The 14,351-nt window shown below is 41.4% G+C and overlaps 1 protein-coding gene across 4 annotated transcripts in view; it reads right to left on the bottom strand.

Moving 5' to 3' along the window:
• Window positions 1-14,351, bottom strand: part of Pls1 (plastin 1) — a 110,335-nt gene that overhangs the window by 58,257 nt on the left and 37,727 nt on the right. Inside the window, exon 2 of one of the 4 annotated variants that reach the window (XM_087562289.1) lies at window positions 558-678. The gene's annotated coding sequence lies outside the window, so the exon portion shown is untranslated. 4 annotated transcript variants of the gene reach the window in all.

The raw sequence follows: 14,351 nt of genomic DNA on the forward strand, positions 1-14,351 counted from the left end.
ACATCTCCTTCCGCGCCCCCAGCTCAGCAAGCTCCCTGTGATCTTTTCCGGTTCAAAGCTGGCCTAGAACCTAACCGTGCAGTGCAGAACTATTAGACCCAAGTGTGCGCACTGTGCGACCTTCCCAGAAACTGAGAAAGAATGGACGGAAAGATTTAACTGAACTTCGGGAAATGATGTGAATTATTTTACAACACTTTTCTGATCTCCAAAAAGTACTTTGCTCCTGTTTTATGTATTGTGTAGTCACAGGAAATTATACGCCAGGAGATGATTGCCAGATTGTAATTGCCTATAAATGCCAAATGTGTCAGAATGAATGCTTGAGCACCACACCAACTAGCTGTCAGGCCACAGGGAACAGGCACTGTGACTCACACGTCCCCATATGAATCCTTTGGAATGACCGAGGTATTACTTCCTGGCTTCGACTCCCTTCCCCAGCCCTAGCCCAGGATTCACTGGACTCAAAGGAACGCAAACGAGCCTCTAGTGTAACTGGTGCCCATGTGGGCAGATATCCTCCCAGGATGCCACATCAGGGCGTGAACTCTAACCTTCAAAATGCGCTTGGCTCCAAAGTAAAGCTTTTCACTCATTACATTTAAAAAACCATTTTCAGGAGAGGAGTTCCTCAGAGGATATTTTGCCACACGCAGGATCCAACTCTAATTGTCCCTATCACAAAGCAAAGGGAGAAGTTTTCATGTAACATGTGCAGATATTTTTTCAAAGATTCATTTTAAAAAAACTCACATAAAATCTCAAAGTTTCTAAATGTTATGGATAAGAAAAATAAGGATTTTATTAAATATAACTATATATATAATCAATTACAAAGGCTTGTCATAATAACAATTAACGACTCTCAAACTGTTATCACTTTCCCCAAAAAGCATAATAAGTTAACACAGTTTGACATTATTCTTTTAAGAAGCATCAGGCCTCTAGTGAAGGATTTTACCTAACAGCAGATTCAAGTTTTCTGACTGATAGAAGACTGAGTCTCTATGACAAGCAGGGACTTGCCCACAAACTATGAAGCAGCCATCTTGTTTGGTACTCATTATTAGAAAGAAAGCAGCACTCACTAGCAACTCTGGAAGTTTCTCCATTCTAGAATCTCAACAATAAAAAAATAATAATAACCACACTTTATAGTTAACAAGTATTTTATACCTTTCAAAGCGGTCCCTACGAATTATCTAATATTAGAGATAGGTCTCACAACAGAGAAATCAAGACATAATATACTACTTACTCAGGTAATTCTGAGGATTTCCCTATTAGCATCTTGATTGATGACTGATGTGGGAGGCCCAGCTCACTGTGGGCGGTACCACCATTGGGCTGCTGGTCCTGGCTGCAGGCTGAGTCAGTAAACAGTGCTCCTTCATGGCCTCTCCTTGAGTTCCTACCCTGACTTCCCTCACTGATGGGCTGTGAAGTGGAAGTGCAAGCCAACTAAACCCTTTCCTTCCACGTTGCTTTTTGTCATGGTGTTTATCACAGCAGTAGGAACTCTAAGACAGTGACCACGGTCGCCAAAGATTCGTTTGCATCCTTTAGAATCCTAACAATAATTTCCTCTAGCTTCTTTCCATTTGGCATGAGTATTTTCACAGTATTCGATTTGGCATGAGTATTTTCACAGTATTCGAATCTTTTGCCTGCCATTCTGCTGTGTGGAATTTTATTATTGGGTTTTACAGGTTGCTCTTAGCCCTGATGGCGGTGAGTATCTGTTCTTTCCCCACGAAGCATGTTGTCAGATGCAGGCTCTCCATGGGTGATCCATCAGACTGAGGAAGCTCCTATCTATTCTAGTCGGCTGGAAGGGGTGTGTGTGTGTGTGTGTGTGTGTGTGTGTGTGTGTGTGTTTCTGTAATCACCAATGGATTACACATTTCTGCTTGTTTGTGTTTTGAATTGCAATTACTGACTTAAACTGTTAACATTCCTGGAATAAGCTGTCCTTCATTAGGAGGCGTTCACATCTCATGATAAGGTTAGGATAAGCCTCTTCTGTCCTGTCTCCTACTTCTCTCATGGGTTATGTTCTCTTCCTCCTTTTTATCTTTTCTGGAACTACTCGAACATTTCTAATTCCAATTTATTTCTTCTGGTCATTAATCATAAACAATTTCATGGCTGCTTTCAGTTTTATAACATACATTGTCTTTTAACTTGCTACACCTTACCCTCGAGAGGTTTCAGCCCATGCCACAAAGAGCATCAAAATGCCCAATGGTGGGGAGGTTGGGCATCACCAACCTGGAAACCTGAATCCAAACGTTCCAACTGGTAAAGCTGGGAAGCGGCAAGAGAAAGCCTGCTTAGAGAGCCGGCCCAGAAATCTGAAGAACCACAGGGTCTCAAACACATCAAACTTCAGATATTTCACATAAGGAATACTCAATATATACCGCCTCTACTCCCCCAACTCTTGCCCTGTGTGCTATTTTTATTATAAATTGCATGCCACGGATCTTATCATTTTAAACTAATTATCTTTCAGGACCAAATAGAAATACTTTTAATATGTCATGTCTGATGAAGATAAATTTAAGCTTTAAACAGCAGTAACCCTTAAAAATATTAATAAATGGTTGTATGCACACCGGTGTGGCACCGGGCTCTTCCTCCCTTCACACAGACCTGTGTTTCCACAGTGTCTCCTTGCAGCTGCCTGGAGACGTCCTTTAACATTGCTTGTCCTATTAACAGCCGGTTTTATATCCACATGGTTCATCCTGTTTGGAATTTGTCTTTGCTGGGTTTAGATCTGAGCTGACTGCTTGTCTCTGCATTAACGGTGCTCCCCCGTGCCCTGCCCGCACTGTCCCCAACAGCACATCTGTATCATTGCCACCTCTCTTCTTCTGCACATAACACCTTGTGACGGTTTGCATATGCTTGGCCCAGGGAGTGGCACTATTAGAAGGTGTGGCCTTATTGGAGGAAGTGTGTCACTGTGGGGGTGGGCTTGGAGACCCTCCTCCTAGCTGCCTGGGGATGCTCAGTCTGCTCCTGGCTTCCTTCAAGTGAAGATGTAGAACTCAGCTCCTCTGCTCTGTGCCTGCCTGGATGCTGTGATGCTGCCACGCTCCTGCCTTGATGATAATGGACTGAACCTCTGAACCTATAAGCCAGCCCCAATCAAATGTTGCATTGGTCATGGTGTCTGTTCACAGCAATAAGAGCCTAACTAAGACACACCCTCCTTTTCTCATTGGGTTATTTTAAGATTTTACTCTTATCAGTGGTTCTAAACAATTTAGTTATGGTATGCCTTGATGTTATTTAAGTACACTGCACCTCGATATCACTTTCCTCTAGCTTTTTATTGCAGCTCGTGAAGTTTCTCAGATCTATAGTTTTCAACCTGTGGTTTTCTTTTCCAGCTCTTATCTCTGCAAGTATTTCTTCTGTTTTCTCCCCTTCTCTGAAGGATAATCAGGACATGCATGAGACCATGTGATACTATCCATGTATTTATTGACAGGGGGATCAGGAGTTCAAAATCAGCTGTATACTGAATACTTGTCAAGGATAGACAAGGCTTAGGATACTGTCTCAACAAATAAAAATAAGTTTGACAGTAAGAGAATTTAAGACTCATGCTTAAGTGTTTACTAATTGATAAGATATGTATTATTGCATTGGAGTCTCAAATACCCCTATAGGGAAAGCAGAATTAAAAATGAAATTTTATATAAAAATATATATGACAGTGTCTTAGTCAGGGTTTCTATTCCTGCACAAACATCATGACCAAGAAGCAAGTTGGGGAGGAAAGGGTTTATTCAGCTTACAGTTCCACATTGCTGTTCATCACCTGAAGGGAGTCAGGACTGGAACTCAAACAGGTCAGGAAGCAGGAGCTGATGCAGAGGCCATGGAGGGATGTTACTTACTGGCTTGCTCAGCTTGCTTTCTTGTAGAACCCAAGGCCACCAGCCGAGGAATGGTACCACCCACAATGGGCTGGGTTCTCCCTCCTTGACCACTAGCTGAGAAAATGCCTTACAGCTGGGTCTCATGAAGGCATTTCCTCAAGGGAAGCTCCTTTTCTGTGATAACTCCAGCTTATGTCAAGTTGACACATAAAACCAGTCAGTACAGATAAGAATAAATATTACTGTCACTATACTACATAAACTACTATGTTTGCAAACCCACTCATTCCTGATTTGTGCATAAGGAGACAGTGTCAGAGAGGCCAACTTACAGAGCAGGTCAAGGGCTAGTAAGTGCCAAAACTAGAACTATTGTCAGTGTGCCGGAGTCTTTGTCCTCTGTTCCTTTCAATAAACCACATGATTCTTGTGTGGCCAAGAGTGATGAAGTCATGAAGTGGGTTCTCAAGGGAAACAAGGAATCATCTTTCTACATGATATTCAAGAGCGAGATCTGAGCCTCTTTTGTGTAAAGGTAAAATGAGATGACTCAGAATGGAGGTTTACAAAACAATTTCGTGCATGGTTCTTTGTACTTTATCAGTTACAATTTAAAACTAAACTCTCGTTTTTTTCCTACATTACTATTTTTATTATATATAACAGGAATTGAGTAATGAATTGGGCAAAGTGGTTATAAATCTGTGATCTTAGCAACCATGAGACCAAGGCAAGAGGACCCCAGATCAGCTTGGACCATGAAGTAAGTTCCAGGACAGATTTTTTTTTTTTAAGTAAGGGGTTATCATCACCAGTAAGTCAAACACTGTCATGAGTGTACACATTAGCAGGACTAAAGGATGGCAGAGTTGAGGTGTTGTAGAAAATACTGTTAATAAAACTACTGGTTTTCATGGCTAGAGCATAAAACACTAAAAGAACTGATAACATTTCAAAGTGATGAAAAACTGTGTTGAAAAGTAAAGATAAATTTAGGTGCCTGTGCCTCCCCTACAGCACTGATTCGTTTGTTTGTTTGTTTGTTTGTTTGTTTGTTTGTTTGTACACAGGGTTTCTCTAGGTAGCCCTGGCTGTCCTGGAACTCACTCTGTAGACCAGGATAGCCTGGAACTCAGAGATCTACCTGCTCTGCCTGAGATTAAAGGCATTTGAATTAAATTAAAATTTAACTAAATAAATTAAAATGTAAAGTTGCTACCCTGCCAATTCTTAAGAGTTTTCTGATGTTTAGCATTCTTAGTAAATTACACAAAGATTACACAAAAATTACTTAATTGGTCCAAATTCTAAACATAATTTCAGGGAGTTTGTGGACATACACCTCATTTCCAAGCCCATTCTCAACCTTCCCACAGGCCTATGGGTTCTTAACTAGTAACTCCAACTATGCATATGTGCATGCATGGCTTATATGTGTGTGCACACATGTCCAGGGGAGCATGCACATACAGAGGTCAGAGGTAACAGTGAGTGCCCTCCTTGACCAGACTCCACTTGTTGGTTTTTGTTATTGTTGTTTTGCTTTGTTTTGAGGCAGGGTCTCTCATGGTACCCTGAACTCTCAGATTTGGCTTTGCTGGTCAACAATCCCTAAGGATTCCCTTGTCTCTCCTCTGCAGACTGAGCAGCCATGCTTGCCCTTGGGATCGATGCTGGTGGTCCAAATTCAGGTCCTTGTGTCTAGGCAGCAAGCACTTTACTCACTGAACCATCCCCACAGCCCCCTCTTCAACATTTCAATCGCAAGTCAATCAGCAAGACCCCCTGGTGTAAGACATTATCCTAAGCCCACACACAGTCATAATAACAAGACCATTGACTAATGGAAGACAAAAGAAGGACGAATATTTCAACAGTAAGTTCTGACAATGATTTTCCTGAGTGGCCATGGAGACATGGGAGGCGTCTACATTTCTGACATGGGTGTAACCAACAATTCTAAGGTCTTGATTTGAAAAGCCACTCTTACTAGTGTGTCACTCTATTTCTGAACTTATTGTTCCCCTTTAGACTGACTGTGCCCATTAGCATACCCTCACAGCAACTCTCGCTGCCGGGAAGAAGTTTCCAGTCAACAAAACAGGTTTAACACCCCACTCCTTCTTCCCAGACGAAACAGGGAAGGACAGCAAACACCTGGGCACCTTGCAGTTCAGTACTGGGACCACACTCCGCTTTCCTACCAACAAAACATGGTCACCAAGAATCACAAGTTCTATCAGGGAGCGAGAGTTACATATTAGAACAGCTTGTGTTTACTTTTAAAACTAGAGACAGGGAAGGCACCTGGTTTAGCTTTATGAATTTTTAACAGATATATTTTCAGCAGCTTAGTAACTAGAGCCTTGTGGTAGATGATTCTATGACACAAACAGCTAAAGGGATGATGCAGGAGAGGAGAAGGCTGGGGGTGAGAGACATGATTCAGTGCTTGCTACTATTTCAGAGGACTGAAGGTCGGTCCCAATTATACCACTTTGGGCAGTTTGCAATTTCCTCTAACAGGCTCCAAAGGACCTGGTGCCCTCTTCAGGCCTCTGTGAGCACCTGTGTGAGCGTATACACACACACACACACACACACACACACACACACACTTTAATTTAAAATACTTTTTAAAAAGGTTGAACAGTGGTCTACCTTCCTTCCCTCCTTCTCTTTATGTTCAGTATTTGCAATGCTGTGCACCTTGTGTATACTGGGTTGAGTGGGTTAGGAAACTATTCAATCCAGGTGACACCTAACCTACCTTCACTAAATGAGCAAATAGCTTTCCCTATACTAGAAAACGAAATAAAAGCAAATATGACTATGTATTGGGCAAAAAAATCAAAATTATTGATATTATCCAAAATACTCTAGTATTCGGTTACTGTATACTCTAGTATACAGTAAACATTATCTTGTATGTAAATGTATCATGAAGTACTAGCTGAGGATACAATGAAGTCCTTACCATTAACAATACTTTTTCAAGACCCTATTTTTATTACATTTTATTTGGTTAGTTGTAGATTTGAACACATATTGGGGGAATCCATGGGTCACGTCACACATGCAGAAGTCAGAGGACAACTTACAGAAGTCACTTCTCTCCTTCTGGCCTGTGCGCCTGAAGGGTGAACACAGGATGCCTGCTTGGGGGCAAGCACTTTACACACGGAATCATCTCACCACAACACAGAAAGTTGAACATGAATATGGTAATAGAACATATACAGGTTGGACGTTCTATATCCAGAATGCCTGAGTGTCGCAGACTTGGGGTTGTTTGGGTTTTGGAATGTTTGCCATTTTAATAAATTATTTCTTATTTATAATAATTATTTAATTATTTCTGAGAAGTAGTATATGCCTAGTATGCTCTTACTGGTGAGGAGAAGTGAGACATTTAAAAGGCCTGGGGCTTTCTAAACTGTTTATAAAGGAAACTGTCTTTCTAAAAAGATAGGTTGTTTCTCCAGATCCAATGAATGGTGGAATAGTTTTTTTTTTGTTGTTTTTTTTTTTTTTTTTGATTCTTTTTTTCGGAGCTGGGAACCGAACCCAGGGCCTTGCGCTTCCTAGGCAAGCGCTCTACCACTGAGCTAAATCCCCAACCCCGGTGGAATAGTTTTTAAGCAAGGATGCTGTCTCCATTTTAATTCCAGTTCTTCCTTTTAAAAAAATAGATTTATTTATTTAATTTTACATGTGATTATTTTGCCTTCGTGTACATAAGTGCATCACATGTATGCAGTGCTCACAGAGGCCAGAAAATGTCGGCAGTTCCCACGAACTCAAGTTAGGGATGGTTGTGAGCCACACATGTGTGTTGGGAACTGAACCCAGGTCCTCTACAGGAGCAGTGGGTGTGTTCAACCACTGAGCCATCTCCCCAGCTCCTCGTTCTCATTCTTAAAAATAAAGCTATTTGTGTTGCATAAGAAAGCTTATACTCAGGGCTGGAGAGATGGCTCAGCGGTTAAGAGCACTGACTGCTCTTCCAGAGGTCCTGAGTTCAATTCCCAGCAACCACATGGTGGCTCACAACCATCTGTAATGGGATCTGATGCCCTCTTCTGGTGTGTTCGAAGACAGCAACAGTGTGCTCATATACACTAAATAAATCTTTTTTAAAAATTAAAAAAAGCTTATACTCCGAGCATGAGGCCTAATGCATGATTTTACTGAGAAGAAAATTTAAAATCCTGAGGCTCATTAAGAGGGACTCTTGGGAGCTTAAGACATGGCTCAGTGTTTAAGAGTATCGACTGCTCTTCTAGAGGACCCAGGTTCAATTCCCAGCACCCACATGACAACTCACAATCCACTTCCAGGTATCTGACACCCTCCCACCAGTGGACATAAAATAAGATAAAAAAATTTTTTTTAAAGAGAGACTTTTGAAAGAAACAAATCAGCTTCCTCCTTTGTAAGTGAGGTTTAAAAAACAGAAAGTATCTGTGCACAGTTTGCCTCTTGTGGCTTGCTGGACTCTTCTGCTCTTTTGTGGGCTGCTGGTAAGAACCGCATCCAGAACATTTAGAAGAGGAAAAAATAGAAACCTTGTTTTTTTTTTTTTTTTTTTTTTTAGAAGAACAAGATCAGAAACAGCCATTATCTCCTACTCTTTTAAAAATTCAGGTCCCAAAATAATAAATTTGAGATTAAAAATCAACACTAAAAAAGAAAAAAAGTCTGAAAATGTGTGGGTTTTCAGCACCTTTGTGGTCCCGGTGCTGCCGAGTCTCACAGACTCCTGTTACCAGGATCCCAGCAACAGAACCCTTCGCAGCAGGGACTGTGGTTGGTAAGGATGTGAAATTTTTCAAAAGGCTTGCTAAGGCTACACCGGGAACAACATTTGTAGCTACTCAGAGTAACCTAATAAGGGTCATCAAATATCATGCTTTGGGTGGTAAGCTGATCTAAACTGGGGATCATAAAGGGATGTTATTCCCCCAGCTCCACAAGAACACAATTGAGCGACTGGCTGGTTCATTATCAGAGAGGCTGCACAAGGGTCCAGCCTTTGTTGAAGTCTGGGCACCACACAGGAAAAGCAACTTGGCTTCCAAAGAAAGCCCAGAGGAAGGCTTGGCTTGGCTTTGTTAAGTTTTTTAAACTATGTAACATTTTTCTATGGTGAATCATTTTCTAGGGTTAGCTTGTCATAATGTGTTTGTCTCCCGAGGAAGAGCCACAGAGTAACTCTACACTGTAATTCATACAGAAATGCTTTAAATGTTTGAGGGCTTCCCAAAGCAGAGCCCTGAGTCCTAACTTCATCCTGAGGTGTGAGACTTCAAGATCTCTGCACAGAGGAACATGCTTCACTTCTGAAAGGCTCCTCCGGTTTGTGAAGGAACAAGACCTCAATTCTTCCCCACTAGGGCCCATTCAAACTGCCAGTCGTATCACTTTCCCAGTTTCCTTGATATGCTTGACGTGTGTCATTCAAGACCCGCTCAGCTTTACATGGGCTGGGAACTGCTCAGTTTCTGCTTTAGCAAGAAAACAGCCCGGCTCACCAGGGTGACAGGTGACATGCTCACACAGAAACTGTTTAAAATGAAACATAGATTGCTGTCCCCACATCAATGCGACGGTGAAATCTATCTCCTATTAATCCTGGCTTTTCAAGACTTAGAGAAGCAAAATGCAAATGAAGAACGAATTTCAATGCAGATAACTCCCTCACTCCTAGATGCCCAGACTCAACACCACAGCCCAACACTGCCCACTCTCAGCTTTTGTTAAAAACATAGCCATGGAGTCTCCTCAGGAAAAAAAAAAAAAGAGTTGTACTTATCACAATAGAATTATAGACTATTAGACATTCCCTGGCCTTTTTGAAAGCCCCGGGCTTCAAAGCAACAGTACATAAAACCTTCTGGAAGGCAACACCAAGTAAATATTTAGTGACTTCTGCCTTTCTCAAATAGTTCATACCCACTCCTGAAAAGAAAACCAAAATCTGGCCAAGAATTATGTGTAATTTTAAATCCAACCCTGAAAAAACCCAAAGCCCTCCTTATCAACCTGGAAGACACAATTAAGAACTGTGCGACCATCGTACCAAAAATATTCTTTGGACTGATTATGCAAAATAACCCCAGAGCAAGGAAGAACTTGCTGAGAAATTCTGTAAGGCAGTTTAACTCAATTTAACTATCACACAGGGAAACACCAGGAGTCACGCTCCTGGCAGAAGGGAAGAGTCTGCATACACACATACCTGCCTCCTTGGGTCTTGGCGCCTGGCAGCCAGGGATCCTGAGAGACAAACTAGGAAGCTTTAAAACCCAGCCTGTCTTGAGCCGTGCCTGTCCTTGGATGGTCATGTGCAAAGGACAGTGTTTGGCGGAAGAGACAGCAGCTCACTCTATGCTGAAACAAATGTTCTGCCTATTACTACAGATCTTAATCTCAGAAGAGTTTGGCCTAGGTAGAAAGGCCAACCTGGAACACGGGTGTGGCTTGGAACTATAAAGAAATCTATTAAGAGGCAGAACTGTAGATGTCATCACCATTTCTAATCTACCACAGCCTAGAGCACTTAAAATGCACAGTGAGACCTCCGCACATGGGAAGAACGTGCTCACACAGAATGGAAACAGGACTGTGCTATGAACTCCCACACTCTTTTTATAAATACTCCTTTGTCACTTTAATTGTAAATACCAATATTTTAATCGTGTGAAAAACCATTAACAATTAGCATTAATCTGTGTTTCCTAGAAAGAATTAAGAAATTGTGGGGGCTGGGGATTTAGCTCAGTGGTAGAGCGCTTACCTAGGAAGTGCAAGGCCCTGGGTTCGGTCCCCAGCTCCGAAAAAAAGAACCAAAAAAAAAAAAAAAAATTGTGTTAAGGGGCTGGGGATTTAGCTCAGTGGTAGAGCTCTTGCTTAGCAAGAGCAAGGCCCTGGGTTCAGTCCTCAGCTCTAGAAAAAAGAAAAAAAAAAAAAAAAAAAGACAAAATATCCTAACTCCAGAGTCCCTGGACTAATTTGAAACCAATATAAACACTGTCTTGAAACAGTAACTGGAAACATTGTATCATTTATGCAATGTTAAGCTAGTGGTAAACCTCAAGGGTTAGAGTCCACGTCCACTTTTAAACTGGCCCAAGTACAGTTCCTTATCCACTTTACAAGCCACGTTTATGGAATGGCAGTGGTTCATTCTGAGAAGGAATTCTGAAACATCTTTTATGATGCCTTCATAAAAAGTGTACATTACCAAACAGCTTTCCAAAGTGAAAGGAAAAGTAATTTTGAAATACAAGTAACTTTATAATAAAAGCATATTATAATATGCACTCTTAGAATTTCATTTCTATAACTGTGAAATTCGAGACATGCAAACTAACTTGTGGTGACCAAAGGCAGGGTGGCCCTAGGAATCACCTAGGAGTAACATGCAAAGGGACAGCTGGCGACTTTCAGTAGCAATGCAAATATTGGGTATTATTGACGGTGGTGACTTTTATAGATGCATACACCTGACAAAACATAGCTAACTGCCACTTAACAAAGATGCAATCTATATGCAATTCCTATGTTATGTCTCAATGAAAAGACACACATGCATTTAAATAGTTACTCTCTTTTATATGGCCACAAGTTGATTGAATTAGAAGAGTTAGGCAAAATTCCAAGGGACAAATATAATGAAAAATATTCTGTCTGGGTAACTCAGAACCACGCCGGGATACCTCTGACAAAAGATTAACTTTACCAGTCTGTCTCCAACACAGGCTCAGAGCATTTTGGGGAGCACTGAGGACTTTGTCTTTGGGAATTTATAAATGAATGAAAAATGAGACATGACTGCTCCAAGGTATGGTAGAAGAGAAAGTTTTATTGTAGATAGGAGGGGGAGCACAGCCAGGGGCTTCTAGAAAAGTCCAGACTGAGTATGGCTATGAGAAGAGAGAGAGATGGGAAAGCAAGACAGGAAGAGAAGAAAGGAAGAAGCCAAGACAGCAACTGGGAGCCAAGAGACAAAGAGAAGCCAAGAGCGCCAGGAGGGCACATAGCCAAAATAAAACAGTGGGCTCTACAGGAGAAAAGAGAAGTGAAGCTCTGGGGGCTAGAGAGGTTTAGGGTAAGGGGTGCCTTATGCCACCCAGGATGACTCACTCTGTAGCAGTCACTTGAGTAGAGACTGAGGGAGACCTGTGGCCAGAGTCCTCTTTGCCATGTTAAATAGGTACCTAAGCCATCTGTCCTGAGTTTGGGACCTAACAGTCAATAGAAAGTTGGATGAAGTAACCATTCTTGCACTAAAAATTCCATTATTTCATGGAACACTTGGAAAAGAGACCCAGCAAGGGTAAGATTAGGTGACACTTGAGGACAGAATGCAGGGTTAAATGACAATGAGTTGAGAAAGAGGTCATGCTGAGGGACCTCTTTGTATGTAAAACGGACACAAGCTAAATTCCTCTGAGAGAGAGGACCTCCATTTTAAAAGGGCTTCCATAAGAGTAGCCTGCGGGAACTCCTAAGGCAAGCCTGTAGGGCATTTTCTTAATTTGTAATTGATGTGGGAGGGCCTGCCCACTGTGGGTGGTGAGTTCTATAAGCAAGCAGACTGCGCACACAGTAAAGGGCACCCTCCAAGGCCTCTGCAATCATCTCCTGCCTCCAGGTTCCTGTCTGGTTTGAGTCTTGGCTTCCCCGAAGTGGACTGTGTCTTGGGACATGTGAGCCTAATAAACCTCTTCTTCCCTAAGGAAGAACAACACTTTTGGTCAAAGTGTTTTATCACAGCAATAGAACTCCTAAGACAGAAGCTGTTTTTCTAGCTTCAATTTGTCATAGTAATTTTTGTTTTGTTTTGTTTTATAATGGACAGTGCACAAATATGTAATTGATAGCAAGAGTGTAAAATCCTAAGTGAAGAGACACTGCCTCAGAATGGCGTCACAGAAGTTCACTACAGAGTTTGGGAGGGGGTAGGTGTTTCAGAGGCTACCTTAATATGTTTATATGCATGAGATCAGCACAATAAAATGATTTCACCTAATAAGTTAATATTAGTATAATTTATTAATTTACTTAAAATAAATCTTAAAATACAAAAATAAAAACTCCACTATTTCAAAAAGATCATTTTATAATGTTTGTGATACGACCACTATGGTAGGAAATTGTGGTTACCTCTTGAGTGATGGCCAAGTACTGGCCAAGTGTGATTTGTCCTACCACTGTTCCACAAAATAGAAAGTCGAGTATCTCTCCTATGTGGCTCTTCAAAATAGACCCTAAGTAGTTATTCTTTTTAATTTTGAAAGTACAAAAATAATAAATATTTATAAAATAAGAATACCCAAATTGCTCCTAACCATACCCTTTGGCAACAAGTAGCATTAAGAATGTCCGGTCTTTTTTTCTATGTGCCCATTTTTTTGTTGTTTTTTTGAGACAGGGTTTCTCTTTGTAGCCCTGAATGTCCTGGAACTTGCTCTGTAGACCAGGCTGGCCTCAAACTCAGATCTGCCGGCCTCTGCCTCCCAAGTGCTGGGATTAAAAGTACGCACCATGACCAACCACCTAGCTCACCCCAGCACTTGGGAGGCAGAGGCTGGCAGATCTCTGAGTTCCAGGCCAGGCTGGTCTAAGAGTGAACTCCACAGAGTGTCAGCCAGGGTTATACCGAGAAATCTTGTTGCAGAAAAAAAATTCCCATGGAAGGCTACAGGGAAGGAGGAGGTAAACTTCACATACTTTATATACTTTTATTAAAATGTCCCTATGTTACAGATACAGTGACGTATGTGTGCAGTCATTTTTTTAATTAAAAATTGATGTCCTTGGATTAGACATATATCTCAGTACAGTACTTGCCTATAAAACTCCCAAGGTTTGGGAAAGAAAAAGAGAGAAAAGAGGGGACTGGAGAGGTAGCTTAGCAATTAAGAGCAAAGGATGTGGGTCTGGATTTTAGCATTCGCAGCAGATGGCTCATAAACCACCTGTAACTCCAGCACACACAAGCACAAGCTCACGCACAGATGCACACACATTTGCACATAAACAAAAATACAAAGTCTTTCTTTAAAGGAAATGAAAATTATTGGCTATTAAACTTTTTAAAAAAAACATGTCTTTCATAATAGTTCACACATTGGTCAATACCACGAGACAGTATCTCAGAGGTAGCAATGACAAGTCAGGCAGTGGCACAAGCCTGTGATGCCAACACTTGGGCAGAGGAGACATAAGGATGAGGGATTCAAGGTCATGTCTGCTAGACAGCAAGTCTGAGGCCAGCCCATAATACACGCTAATCTGCTCACACACACACACACATGAAACCTGCTGATAAAAACTGTGTAAAACAAAGAGACATTATGTAACCGATAAGGCCAAGTGTGTAATGTGGTTTCAATATCTGTGGATATTTGAGGGAACCATCGTGTCCATGATCACATTATACAT

The sequence above is a fragment of the Rattus norvegicus genome, chromosome 8 (genome assembly GCF_021556685.1).
Source record: "Rattus norvegicus strain SHRSP/BbbUtx chromosome 8, alternate assembly SHRSP_T2T, whole genome shotgun sequence".
NCBI classification, from domain to species: domain Eukaryota; kingdom Metazoa; phylum Chordata; class Mammalia; order Rodentia; family Muridae; genus Rattus; species Rattus norvegicus.